Genomic DNA, 13975 nt, shown 5'->3' with positions numbered 1-13975 from the left:
CCTAAAAAGCTGAGTTAACATTTGCAAGTGTAAGCTATAGTTACAGCTGTAAGCTACAAAAATAGAGTTAGGATATCCATCAATTAATCATTCGATTCTCTAGGCGCTGTCAAATTTTACTAACAAACATTTTGGGAAATTAATAAAGCAAAATCGAATAAAATCAAATTGGATCTATTTAAAACAGATACAATAAAACCTGTGATGTATTCACAGGTTTTGTTTAAATCAAACCTCCTGAGTGTAGAGAACAGAATTCACTCTATGTGGTCAGAATGAATAAAGCCAAGTCCAAAATAGGTATGGTGATTTTAGAGTTTGAATGGTAGTCTGGAGGCAGACTCGATGGGGAGGAAGAAATCATCTGCAATCACTGTTGGGGTTGGGAATTCGTTGTGATTTTCCCGACCAATTTAAACTTGGCCGAAGATATACCAATAATATGCAAGACTGAGGGATGCAAGGTACTAAAAATAAAGTGACATTAAGATATCAGCTGATCTCTTAGATAAAAATAAAAGTAGCCATCTGTTGCTTCTGTAGATTCTGTTAGCATAGTAATGTCTTGATCAATGATACAAATATAGTGAACACATGGAGTTCCCGATTCACATAAGGAATGAGAGTCTCAAAGTTTTGCCATCAGCTTGGTGTACAAATTTAGACTAGGTATTTTCCCCTTAGTTTCTTCTATGAAAATCTTGAATTAGTGTTGCATAAAATAGCAAGTGCCTGCTGTAAGTACATGTCAAGGCAGTGTTTGCTTTGATAATCAATAAGGAAGATAAAAAAGTAGAGGCTTTGTAAGACTAACAATTGGGACATTTACATGTAAGGGATAGCACAATTGATGCTTATTGTAGCTGATTGTAATTTCTGATATATTCAGGAAAGCAACTGTTGTCTTCTCACTCCTTCTTACACCCAAAAATCCAACCAAACAACCAAACTAAAAAACCTAAAACACTATCACTTTACCCTAACTAACAATTCTTGGAAAAGACAAAGACAGAGGAGGACAGGGACAGACATACCTGGAATCTCATTACTTCTCTGTCAGATCTTCTATTTTTTCTTATTATAATGCAGTACAAAAGGAGAAACACTGTCCTACTACACTGTATTGTAGAGTTCAAATCAGTATGCATTCAAAACCAATTTGTCTATAAATGTGAAAAATAAGATCAGCCAATTTAACAGAATATTTTGCAGTATATTTTTGGGAAAATCCATTCATTCAACAATGTTTAATTGAGCACTTACTATCCGTTGGGCACTTTTTAGCTGCTTGTGATATATCAATCAGTATAGTAGATAAAGCCTGCTGACCTTGGAAAGCCCACATATTGGTAGGAGGTAAGAAGACTATAAAATATAATAAATTACTTTTAAGTGGTGAGCTTTGGCAAGAAGGCAAGAGTTAGGAAAGTGAGTTCAGAGAGAAGAAAATTCAAGACAAGGGGAATAGAGTTGCGCTCAACAATATGGTAGCCATTAACCACATGTGGCAATAGAGCACTTGAAATGTGGCTAGTATAGTTGAATATCTAAATTTTTAATTTATTTGTAGTTCTAGTTAAACTATAAAACCTGTTACTTGATTTGCTTATTCACAGAACTTTAATTATATTTGGAACAATTTGGTTATGTAAATCTACTTTTTCAACTGTAAATTTTATAAAATACATAGAGATCCAGTATTACCAACAAAACTTTAGAATATAAATTGTGATGTGCTGTAAAGTACATACCAGATTTCAAATTTAGTATAAAAATAATGTACAATATTGCATTAATAATTTTATATTGATTACAGGTGGAAATGATAATATTTTATTCTATTTTTAATTGTAGTATAATTGATTTTAAATGATAATATTTTAAATATATTAGGTTACCTAATATATTATTAAAATTAATTTTACATATTTTATATGGATTTTGTGACATGGATTGAATGTAAGGAAGACTTGAGAAAATTGTACTTTAGAGTAAAATAGATGTTCATATGTGAGCAGAGTGTTGACAGCTTCTGCACATGAAGATGGGCTTACACTATAGGTATGGACAGGTGGAAATTTAGTGAAGAGATGGAGAGAACAGACAGCTTGGGAGAACATTTAAGGTTGGTGGGGTGAATCAGAATCTATAAGAGCACTAATACAAGAGCAGATAGTTTAATCAAGCAATTCCTCATCCTAATATTCTCTCTCTCATAGTTTTGCAAGAAAGCAACAGGGAATTAGGGGTTGATGACATATATAAATCATATATTTTTGTACACTCTCACAGTAATTGGATACTAGGACTCTACTGGAGTAGAATCCAAAAGTGAACCTAAACTATTTGAGACTGATGCCACCTTTCTTCCAACCTGAGTAATGAGGGAAAAACATATGGTTTGGGATGTTGGGTATTGAAGTAATCAAAGGTAAATTCAGTATAATTAAAATGATGGCCTAGCTCTAGCTCAACTTGAATATAATTTGAAACTATATGATAACCTCCTCAACTTTTCCACCACATACTGAAAAGGCTTTGCCATCTCTGGAAATAAACATTTACATAACAAAATATTATGCTCCAGGCTTCCCAGTTCATTTGTACACAATGTCTGGAATGCAATTTAAAAATATTAAAAAACACAAAGAACCAGGAGAATGTGTCCAAAACTCAAGAGAAAACACATTCTCTTATACATATAGATGATTCAGGTATTTAAATTACTAGACAAGTTCTTAAAAACAAGTTTTAGAGTTTAAATAATGTTTAGGAATAATTTTCCTGTCACCGTCCTTATTCAAACCAAATAAAATATCCATTTTAATATTTTTCACTCCAAGAAGGCACACATAGCTCACTAAACTATTAGAGTATTAAGGATTGAGAAGGAAATAATGCACAGAAACTGAAAAGATCACTGACAATAACAAGCAAAAATAAAACCCACAACCTTCAAGTAACTCTAATTTTTCAGAAAATTGTGTTTAGAAACTTTTGCAAGCAAAAGATAATTAAAATAGAATTCCTATATGTATTTATGTAGTATTTCTCAAAGAATTTTAAAGAGGAAATAGTCCATAAACCTACAGCAACCTCCCTCCCTCCCTTCCTTAGTTCCTTTTCTCTAAATCCCTCTTAATCCCCTGCAGCTGCTCCAGAAAATCTTTACTATAGACAACTTTCAAACATTCCGATTTACAGCCTCCCAGGTTTTCTAGGACTTCAGTTTACCAGCTGTTTTTTTGTTGTTTTTCACTTGTTTGTTTTGTGTTGTTTTTCACTTGTTTGTTTTGTTTTGTTTTTAATTTGGACATAATGATTCTGACTTAGAAATTTTTATTTTATTCTGTCTATATCCCAAATTCCTTGAAAGAAGGAATCATGGAATTTACCTAACAAAGACTCTTTTCCCTATTTCAACGACTAGGCTCTTTTCTTGGAGGCAGTTGTTCCAGTGTCTAGACTTCCACATTATCCCAGTACCAGAGAGACATTTTGTTTACCATCCATGTTGGAAATCAAATTTCTAGGCTTACATTGTCCATCCACTGAATTCATACATTTGTCATATTTGACTTTTGAAATCTCGCCCAATTAATGTTTTGAACAACCTTGTATACAGTATGACACATATTGTATGTCATACATTGCTATGTATACAGAGTTTGGTTGGCCAGTAAGAAATAATATTTATCAAGATTTTATATGTTCCATACCCTGTTCTATAAAAGATTTTTATATGCATCAAGTCATTTAATCTTTATAATAATCCTATAAAGTATAGCTTATTGATACTGTTTTAACACATGAGGAAACTGAGACAGAGAGACCAAAGTTCATGTAATACTTATGTGAGAGAGCCAGAAAAGAAATCAAGGATTCTGGTAACTGCTTAGTCTAGTCTGTAAGACACTCAACCCTAGGTATGAGTCTTGGATTTCAATTTTTTTCACACGTGATAATGTTTACTTTAATATGATAAATATTACTAAGTGCTTCTTGTGAGGAATGAGCAGCTAAGATGTCCTGGAAAAGATTAATTGTGAATGATAAAAATGAGCTAAAGTAAGGAAATATAGGTAGTATTTTTAAAAAAGAATATAAAATGAATTAGGAAGAATTAATAATAATTCTATAATAACCATTTTAATCTATAGTAAGAAAATTTTAACTATTTTATTTGCATCTCCCACCTTCAATTATTTTCTATATTTGCTTGGGAAAAGCATTTGCTTGCTGTATTCAGGTGTTAAATTGAAGCATTAATTTTTACATTTTCCACATAAATTTCAGGGAAGTGTTATCTAAACTTGTTGGCCTTCCTTTCTCTTATCATAGTCATTTTGTATTTCTTTCCACCTATTTCACTTAGTAAGGAACTGCAAATATAAATTGCCTTCCTAGTTAATGAAAATTAAGTTGGAGCTGTCTTTACAGCTAGGAGTTCAACAAGCAATGTTTCCCCTCCCTTTATCATGCACAGTTGCTCTGAAATGACAGTTGTTCTGAAATTACTTTTCCAAGGATATATATGATGGTAGTTTAAAAATTGACTTGGGGATTAAAGAAATCCATTGTAAAACACAGCTCAGATACTTTCTGCCCAAGTAAGAACCTCATTTTCTATTTGTAGCCCTTAAAAAATTGAAATATATTAAACATTAATTATATAAAGATTATATACAAATCCACATACATATACACATTCATCAATATTATGTACATATGAAGCATGCATTCAGTTTAAATGAAGTGGATAAAAGTGAATATCCACACATTAAGAAATAAAAGTTGACCTATATATTTGAAGAACTCTGTGTGCCTATTTTCCATGGCTTCTTCTTCCCTTTCCTTCTCCTCCAGGATAATTACTAAGTTTTTGTTAACTGTTTAATTTTTTTTGAAGTTTACCACATTCATATGAATCCTTAAGATATAGTTTTGTTTTTTATATAAACAGAAGAACATTATATATATATTTTTTCTACAATTAATATTTCTCCTCTGCTTCGTGTTTTTAAGTTTCATCTTTGTGGATACATGTGCATATATTTCATTTATTGTCATTGTTGTATAGAATTCCTTTGTATTACTACAGCGAATGGTAGATCCCGTTGTTCATGGAAACTTTGAGTTATTTTCAGTGTTTTGCTATATTGAAGAGTGCTGCAATAATCTTTCTCATTGTATGACTTTACCATGATTTGATTATCCATTCTCTGTTGATGTACACTGGTATTGTTTCAGCTAGAGGATATTACAAATCATGGTGCTGTGAACATTCATGTAGGAGTCTTTTAGGGCTCATATATATTCTTTTTCTTGGGTAGATACCTAAGAGTGGATGTTTTGGTCAAATGTTAAGTGCATGTTTATAAGAAATGGCCAAATTGTTTTCCAAGAAAACTACAAAGTTTGCATTCCCGCACTATGTCAGAGTTCCAACTGCTCTATATCCTGGCTAGTATTTGGTACTAAATCACTGTTATTGTAACCTTCCCACTGTGTGCACAGTGGAATCATTATATGGATATAAGTAGCATTTTCCAAGTGACTAATGTTGTTGGTCATCTTTTCATGTTCTATTTATTGCTCATTGTTAGGCATTCTTCATGAAGTGTCTAAATATATTGCATATTTTGTGGAGCTTTCTATCTTAACATTGAGCTTTAATTGTTATTTATATATTCTGAGTACAAGTTTTTATCTGACATGTTTGGCAATATTTACTTCCATTTGTGACTTGGGTATTGATTGGGATTGCATTGAACACTTACACCAATTTAGGTATAATTAACATGAAATTTGACTAGGCATCCTACATATCATATATTGTACTATCTGGAAACCGCTTTCCTAAAAGAGTGCTAGAATGGCCTGATGAAGGTAAAGCTGATGGTTCAGCTTGGAAGGATTCTGCAACGCTGAGGTGCCATCCTCCAGGGCACAGTATATGCACTGAATCACATGCTGATACTTTGTCTACAATAGAAAAACTGTATGGGTCCAGAAAACTGGAGTGGCCTCACTTACCATCACTCTCAGTGACTCACGGGAGAAATTGTGCTTAATTGGTAATATTACATGCTTTAGAGCTCTTTTCAAACCAGACATGACTATAGGAAATCTTGGAATTGCTTAAATTCTTGACTGAATTTATGTGCAAAATCCTCCCACCAACCCACAGGGGAGATATAAATTTAGGGAGAAATAAACCTTAGTTTTATTCAGCCACCGAAATTTTTGAATAATCTGTTACCGCAGTATAACGTGTTATACAGCCTGATAATACCTGCACTTGGTAGGTGCTTACAAATAAATGAATGAATGAAGATATATGAATGAGTGAATAATGATTGAAATAGAGTGGAATGTCTCCTTTCTGAGGGCTTTATGTACTATATTCATATGTATCTATGGTAAGTTTATCATATTCTACACACAAATTCTAGTCACTTTTTTAAAATTTTCATATTTTTTTCTCTCATTCAATATTACTAGGTTAAAATCTAAAAAAAATCTGCACTAAGGAGATATTTTTTCAAGAATATAAGTCCTCATCCTTTTCCTATATAAATTACTTCATACTTATGAATGTATTAATAGTATGATATTTTATTTAAGCAAGCTATTCAGCCTCAAGATCTAGATTTATTTTGATAAATTCTGTTAAATACATTTATTATAACAAGTAATAGAAAGCCACAAAGTATTCAACATGTTTATTTTTGAAATATCTTAAAATTTTTCCCCCTATACACAATGTGTTTAGGTCATTGTTGGTATGGTTTGCTAAGTAACACTTGCTTAGATATAGTTTTAATGCACTGTTTTCTCACAGACTTCCCTATGTATCATCTGAAAAATATTTTAACACAAATAAATGACTTTCTTGTCTTGCTAAGTTACATCTATAGGGAATATAGCTAATTAGGTCCCTACTATAATTTTACTAGATGTGTACAGCTAGAGCTACTGCTTGACCTGTAACCAAAGAAATTTAAAACCATCTTGGGTATTCCATTCATTACTTATATTAATATCTTCTTTTTAAAGTAAATATATCCATTTAACACTGTACATTGGTTGAAGAGTTTCCTTTTCAATCAACAATTATATGAACATTGAAATAAAGTCTCTAGGTATATTTGCATAATTGAGAACAAAACCATCAATTCCCTATTTGAAAGATCAGCCGATGAAACATACAAGGCATTAAAATGTGAAAATTCCAAGTAAATTTAGTATATTTGTGTATAATAACCATCAAGTATTGTATTTTTCATTTTAAATACATTTCATCTGCCATCACAAGAAGAAAAGGAGAGAAATTTTAATCCTATAAATTAAATAAATAGGAATTGAGGTATTTGACCAAGACAGAAAAAGAGACTTTATGTTATTATGCAGACACAGGGTGAATTAGTAGGGGAAAATAATCAGTTAGATAATTATAAAATATTGGGTTGGCCAAAAAGTTCGTTCGGGGTTTTCTGTAACATTTTATGAAAAAACCCAAATGACCTATCTGGCCAACCCAATATTACTATAGGAGAATATTGGAACTGAGTGCCTCCATTGATATCAAACCATATATCAAACCGTTTAAGTTTAATCAGCTTAAGAAATATGTTCAAGTTTAGATACAAAATCTCAGTGTACAGTTTCCAGTTGCACCTCAGCTATCCTGTCCTAATTTATCCAATGCTCACCGGTATCTGAATGTTGAATTGTCCACATCTAATTCATATCCTAAGGAAAATATTTCCCCATTCTACAATGTGAAGAACATTATACAACTTGCCTCAAAGCAGATAGCTACCATTTACTGGGTTATTTTCACACTCAGAATTATCTAACATAAAGATGCATTATTTTTATAGCATGTCACAAAGAGGACATGTATGATGAGATCAGAATCTAGTGGGTAACATGTATACAAGACACAGAGGACAGAAAAAGACATAATCTTTTAATCAGTAATTCCTATAGAAAAGTAACATGGAATGAAAGCTTAGGTATGAAATGGAAACTAAAACAGAGGAGCATTAGCACTAATGTGGGTAGGCAGCTTTCTCTCTTCTGTCCTGAGATTTTTCATCTTTAAAATGGAGTGGGTAGAGATAATAACTAACTTTTATGAACAAAAGAGAAAGGTCAAAGGAGCTGGTGACATAAAATATAACCAAAGAACATCAGCTAGAAAATAGCAATTTGGTTAGAAGTAATCAACGATAAAGTAAATGAAGTATTGGATCAAAATACAACTCATGCAATCAAATACTTTTACAGTCAGGAGAATTCTTGAAGGTTTATTGGTTAAGCAACCTATTGACACGGTTCTCTATAGACATCCTCATGTATTGTGATGCATGAACAAGATAATGAGGCACAAATAACCACACAATAAAAACTGACTGGAAAATAACAGATCCTAAGATTAGCCTAGGTTTATTAACACAACTAGAAAGGCTTCTAGTTAAGAATACTGCCATATTCCTTAAAAAACTAAAAATAGAACTACCATATGACCCAGCAATCTCACTACTGGACATATACCCTGAGAAAACCGTAATTCATAAAGAGTCATGTACCACAATGTTCACTGCAGCACTATTTACAATAGCCAGGACATGGAAGCAACCTAAGTGTCCATCGACAGATGAATGGATAAAGAAGATGTGGCACATATATACAATGGAATATTACTCAGCCATAAAAAGAAAGAAAATTGAGTTATTTGTAGTGAGGTGGATGGACCTAGAGTCTGTCATACAGAGTGAAGTAAGTCAGAAAGAGAAAAACAAATACCATATGCTAATACATATGTATAGAATCTAAAAAAAAAAAAAAAAAGGTTCTGAATAACCTAGGGGCAGGATAGGAATAAAGACACAGACGTAGAGAATGGACTTGAGGACATGGGGAGGGGGAAGGGTAAGCTGGGACGAAGTGAGAGAGTGTCATGGACACATATACACTACCAAATGTAACTGTGACCACCTAGAGGGGTGGGATAGGGAGGGTGGGAGGGAGACGCAAGAGGGAGGAGATATGGGGATATTTGTTTATGTATAGTTGATTCACTTTGTTATACAGCAAAAACTAACACACCATTGTAAAGCAATTGTACTCCAATAAAGATGTTAAATAAAAAGAATGCTGCCATAAGTTAGGTGCCCTGGAAAGAGTCTTAGAATTGAGAGGCTTAGAATGAATCTTTGAGATGGAGTTTGGCTGCAGCACATTTATTAAGAAGTTCCCTGGGGATCAATACCTGTTTCAGGAAGGGGAAGGAAGTATGATTGGGCAGTGGAATGAGTTGAAGAAGAATTCAAGGAGTGCTCAGCATCTCCAGCTGGTCTTGGGGTGCAGCTGATTCTCATTGCTTTCAACCGTTATTGAATATTTTAGGTTCCCCTCAGGCTCATCTAGCACACCTCCTGGCCTTGGTCACTTGACCCATGGCTTCTAAACCCTACTCTTCATGTTCTTCTCTGGCCAGAGATCCTATTCTTGTCTTAATTGTCACAATTGGGCCAGTCATTTTCAATAAGTGCCCCCAGATCAATAGGTGCTAAAATATATCTCATTGTTTCACTAGGTAACAGCAGCATAGTCAATTACCTACGCCATTAAACTGACTCCTCTTTTTGCCTATTGGTCACTTGGCATGGGAGCCTCAAGTATCTAAAGGAACAGTTAAAGATTATAATCTAATGAGACCTGCTGTGGACCCTCTCAAAAGCGTTCCTCCTTTGGGAACAAAAATCTTCAGGAGGGCACATTTTACCTTACAGGGATGATATATCTGCATCATATCCAAGCAAGGGGGTATGGTTCTAGCAGTAATAAAGAAGTATGAATCAATTCTGAAGGCTAAGATGGTTCAGAAAAATCTTTACTACACATTTTGGGGATTCATTACCAATTGCTTTATCCCACAAGGAATGGCTCTATTCTCTCGCAGCCAAGGGACTGAACTTGCCATAGCAGACATGATTTGGTTGGGTGTTTATTGTTCTTTGGGTTTTAGAAACTGACCATTAAGTCCTGGGTCTGATTGTCAGCTTTGTCTACCCTCCCACTGCAGGGAGTATGAGCTTCTTTCTAAGGTACCAAGGAGACATTCTGGTTTTTGCACTCGTTTTTGACAATAATTAGAAATTAATCACTCTGATATCTTTTAATCTTTTTTCAAACTTTCCTGAACTTAGTAATAGACAACCAATTCATTGCCTTTATGATTACTATTTTTCTCACAATTTTTAAATGCCTGTTAAATGCATCAGCTAATGCTCTCCCTTTCAACTGTAAGTTAGTCTAATTCAACATAACTGATAGTTTTAACAACTGGTTTGCCACCTTATGCCAGGTATTATGTGTGCTGACCTACCACCAGTGGTGGGGTCTTCAGTGACAGTACAGAGCTGAGTGATTTAGTTCCAAAATACCATCATAGTGCCTGCTTTATCAAACAAGTGTTATAGGCTAATTTCCCCAGGAAGGTGACTCTAAAACGGAATCAGACATGCAAGTGGTTTGTTAATGAGCACATTTGGGATCAACACTTAAAGAAGGGAGAGGAAAGAGACAGAATTGGGTAGAAGTTTAGTGTGTTACAAGCTCAACGGCTGTCTTGCTAATCTTTCTGGGATCCTTGGAATAAGAATAGCTCTTCAGAGTTCCTGAGTTTGGTCCTTTATATCAGGACTTTATACTTCCCGTTCATGTGGTTAATAGAGGTGGACCAGCTCGGGAAGCAGTGTGACTTTGAGCCAGGGTGAGGCAATCTCCCCAAATCCCTGAGATCGAAGTTTTCCTGCCATCAGTACTCTCAATAGCTGTGCCCACAAGCCCTTCATTGAAAGAATATCTGTGTGGTGCATTGCAGAATCTACTACATTTATCATCAATAAAAATATTATTGTATTCAGACATATGGAGAGCTATTTATTGACATTAAAAATTTACATCTATGGTTTGTACTTTAAGAAGTTGCAAGTGATTTTTATATGCCAATTTTAGACAACAATATAAACTTTTAAAGTTTGAAAACTTCCATTATTAGGAACCTCAAGAAAAGAGATTTAAATTGCCCTAATCACATATACATGAGACTTAATAGGTACTATTTTCTGTTAGTTTGAATATTAGTAGATTAGTAAGATGATTAACTAGTTAATACAGGTAATAGGTTTTGATTTCCTACTATGGGTCAAACACTATCCTAGGCTGTAGCAATGAATAAAACAGACAGAAATATCTGTCTTCATGGAACTTGCTCAGTGAGGAGGCAGTTTAAAAATGTACAATTAAATGCATGGGATGTGATTGTAAGTTCTATGGAGGAAAAGTGAACAGAGAAGAAAAATAGAAGGAATGGACATTTGATGAACATCTGATAAACATTTTCAAAATTTATATAATAATATAGGAGTTATAGTAGTTTTCATTTTATTAATGAGAAAATGAGGCAAAATAATTAAATAAATTGCTTAAGTTCACACAGATAAGTGGTAAGGATAATATTCAAACCCAGATAATTTTGGCTTTAACATCCTAGCTCTTAACTCTATGCAACTGCTATAAACATTGGACAGAATGGATTTGGAATAATCACAAAGGTTATAAATGTTATTTCAAAGAAAGTGGACAATAACGTTTGAGTTTTTGGTGCTACTGAGGTTAATGGCTAGGTACATATAATAAAGCAACAATTCTGTTACTGCTTTATATGAAAAAGATGTCTATTTTTTCTGTTACAGGGTAAGATATATAAAATATACATATTTGTAATATATTGGATGCAAACATTAAAATATGTGTTTATGTGTAGCATACATATGTGTGTGTATGTGATGTCTGTATCGGTGTGTTTCTGTGTATATATGACAGGTGGGGAAAGAGAGAAATATGAGATCCTGGAATATAGAGTATAGGAAGTACCACAATTGTTATATTGACACACACAAAAAAAAAGGAATCATGGATTACTTCCTAAAAATATATTAGAGATAAAGATGTGGACTGTTTATGATTACTGACAATTCTTCATACTGTAGCAATTATTTCAAATAATCTAATGAGACTACTTTCTTAATTATCATTTCCATTTATAAGGAATCAGTTTATACCTCTGTTAGGTTTAGCTCTTTTGTGTGGGATAAGAACAAGCAAAAGTGGAATTATTCACGAAAGAAGGTCTCATGAGGAGTTTTTTAAATGATAGAATTTATAAAATATTTCCTTATAGTCATAAAGTATTGATGAAAGAAAAAGCTATTACTAAACAACACCTCCACCCCCTCCCACCTTATTTAGATTCGTATACAAATTCACTGAATAAATGAATGTTTTTAACCAAAATGCGCCCAAATTACAATGAAGGCCAACATCCAGCCAAACAGGGCACTCAGGAAAAGATATAGTTTCTACCATACTACATAAAAATTCAACTTGCATATGTGTTATTCTGAACATATACTAGTTGGCTGATTATCTCTTTTAGATAGTTTTCTAGTTAATAGATTTAAATCAGTAATTTAACTTCTATAGTTCTATATATTCTATCCATTTGTTACTGCATAAAATAGAAAGATATTTTTTCAATGCTCTTTCTTTAAATGAAGTCTAATTTTGATTTGAAATAGAATGAACGAAACCTTATAGCCTGTGCCAAGTTTTTAATTGCATACCACATAATTTGGCCAACATATTTTTTATTATACATTGTGTTTTTTTCCCAGTTTTATTGACATATAATTAACATTTAACATTATGTAAGTTTAAGGTATACAATATATTGATTTGATACAGTTATATATTAGAAAATTATCACTAACTTACATTTAGCTAACACCTCCATTGTGTCACATAATTACCATTTCGTTTTTTATGATGGGAACATTTAAGAACTACTCTCTTAGCAACTTTCAGGAATATAATACAGTATTGTTATCAATAATCACAGTGCTGTACATTAGATCCACAGAACTTATTCATCTTCCAACTGGAAGTTTGTACCCTTTGCCTTACATCTCCCCATTTCTCCCAAACTCAAGCCCAGGGGAACCACCATTCTACTCTCTGTTTCTCTGGGTTCAGCTTTTTTAGATTCCACACATAAGTATTCACATGCAGTATTTCTCTTTCTGTATCTGACTTATTGATCTCAGCATAATGCCCTCAAGGTCCATTCATGTTGTCACAAAGGGTAGGATTTTCTTCTTTCTTATGACTGAATAATATTCTGTTGTGTGTATGTATATACATATGCATCACATCTTCTTTATTCATCTGTTGGAGGACCCTTAGGTTGTGTTCATATCTTTGCTATTGATAATAATGCTGCAATCATCATCAGAGTTCAGATATTATTGTGATATCCTATTTTCATTTCATACAGGAGTTTTTAATTTTTTGAGGAACTTCCATAATCTTTTACATAGTGGCTGTACCAATTTATGTTCCCATCAACAGTGCATAGGTTCCCTTTTCTCCACATCCTCACTAACATTTATCTTTTCTTTTTTTTGATCATAGCCATATTAATAGGTGTGAGGTGATATTTCATTGTGTTTTTGATTTACATTTCCCTGATGATTAGTGATGTAGAGCATCTCTTCATGTACCTGTTGGCCATTTATGTCTTGTTTGGGAAAAATGTCTATTCAGTCCCTCTGCCCTTTTTTTATTTATATTTTTTTCTTTTTGGTATTGAGTTGTATGAGTTCTTTATATATTTTTGGATATTAACTTCTTATCAGATAGATGGTTTGCAAATATTTTCTGCCGTTACATAAGTTTCATTTTGTTTGCCTTCTATTTTGTTGATTGTTGATTTTGCTGTTGTTGTTGTTGCTGTTCTCTGTTTCTTTTATGCTGTGCTTTTTAGTTTGATGTAGTCTGACTTACTGATTTTTGCATTTGTTGCTTGTGCTTTAGGTGTCATATCCAAAAAATTGTTGCC

The 13975-nt window shown here is 33.2% G+C and overlaps 1 long non-coding RNA gene across 1 annotated transcript in view; it reads left to right on the top strand.

Annotated features, from left to right (window-relative positions):
• LOC309633192 overlaps window positions 1-13975 on the top strand; it is a 408869-nt gene that overhangs the window by 38169 nt on the left and 356725 nt on the right. The gene's annotated exons all lie outside the window — the stretch shown is intronic.

This window comes from Balaenoptera borealis (assembly GCF_965194805.1).
Source record: "Balaenoptera borealis genome assembly, chromosome: 8".
Taxonomy (NCBI): Eukaryota; Metazoa; Chordata; class Mammalia; order Artiodactyla; family Balaenopteridae; genus Balaenoptera; species Balaenoptera borealis.
This window is presented reverse-complemented; position numbering and strand designations above follow the sequence as displayed.